Below are 1,683 nucleotides of genomic sequence, written 5' to 3' on the forward strand. Positions count from 1 at the left end.
CCGGTCCCTAGCCGGCGCCGCCCGCTCGCAGGCCGGCCCTCTGTCTCGCGGCCCCGGCCCCCCGGCTGCCCGCGTCCTCAGCCTGACCCCAGAGCGCGAGCCCTGCAGGCCCGGGGGGCGGCGCGGCGGTAGCGAAGCCCGGGAGCCTGGCAGAGTCGCCTCCAGCCCCCGGGCACCACCCGTCAGTCGGCGGGAGAAAGTGCTGAGCTCCCAGAGGGGCGTTTCCACCGCCTCCATGGGGCCCTGCGCCAGGGGTGTGTGCGTGTGAGGGTAACTCCTGCGAAGGTATCTTTCCTTAGTTACCTGTGGTTTCCCCGAAAGAGGTTGGATTTCGTCATTTTGAGTCTTTTTGGAAAACCCCCAGTTGTTTAGAGATAAATGAGAATAAACACTGCACAGGATTGCCCCAGTTGATAGTACTTAGCAAAAACAAAATGATACGCAGTTTTGGTAAATCACTTTTCAAAACTCTAGTTGAAATAATAATGATGGTAAAAAAAATTAGGTGGTAGCATTCCTTGGTAATATCCTTTTACATTTTAGACTTCATAGGAAATGGATTGTACTCTCTCTTAATAGACATTTCATGAAGCTCCAGCTGTGACAGCTGACATCAAATAAGCCGAGGCAGCCTCTTCTAGCAAAGTCCATACAACTGCGCCAAGGCAGTTTCTCTCTCTCTCTTTTTTCTTTTTTATTTTAACTCCTCCATACCTCAGGGTTCTTCATCTGTAAAACAACTGTTATTAAATTATCGTTAAGGCCCTTTCCAGCTTTAGATTTCAGTTTCTGAGTATATCAATGTTCAGTAGGAAATGGTGTGTTTGTGGTGGTCTCAGGATTGAGGTTAGGCAGGAAAATCATGAGATGGTGTTTGCCCTAGATTGTGTGATAAGTGCTTTCAGCCAAAATTTACTGTATTTTAAATGGAACATGCTAGGCTTTGAAACATAGACCTACTTTTCTGTCTATATCTTGGGTTTTTTTTCTTAATTGGAAGATAGACTTCGTTTAGCGACAAAAATTGAGAAGGAATTTCCCAATGTCTAAGCATGAATCCCAAGCAAGTGGATAATACTTTATATCTAGCTGGTACATTACAATTTATGGAGCCTTTCACTTTATCTGTTGAACTTCCAAGAAGTCATGGAGAATGTCTCTCCAGACTCTGATCATCTGCTATGTGTAGGTATTAGCAAATTCCTGTTGGCTTCATCCTGGGGTCACCTTCCCTTCCCAACCTCAGAGATTTGCTGCAGCCTCAGCAGAGACCAGGTCTGATGACACTGGGACCTACAGTGGGTGTCAGAACCTTACTCACTAAAGCTGGGGATTCCAAAGATATTAGTCACCCCCTAGCTCGGACTTCAACCCCTTTCCAAGCTTCTCATTACCTCTTACCCTCCCCAGGCGGAGATGGTAATTCCTATGTTCTGGGATTCTTTTCCTGAAGTTATTTTTGTCTTGCATATATTTTGTTACCTTATAATAACTTGTTTATGTCTTCTGCCACCCTACTGTGCTGTAAGCTCCTTAAGGATCTGAGTCCTAGTTACCTTTGAATTTCTGGAACCTGACACATAGTAGGTGCTTAATAGATGCTGAAATAATAAATTTAAGATGCTTTAGTGCTATAAAGAGAATGAAAAGGAAGCTTCTGAAGGTTGTGAAGGCTTTCTACAT

This window comes from Rhinopithecus bieti, unplaced genomic scaffold, assembly GCF_001698545.2.
Source record: "Rhinopithecus bieti isolate Rb0 unplaced genomic scaffold, ASM169854v2 scaffold_15821, whole genome shotgun sequence".
NCBI lineage: Eukaryota > Metazoa > Chordata > Mammalia > Primates > Cercopithecidae > Rhinopithecus > Rhinopithecus bieti.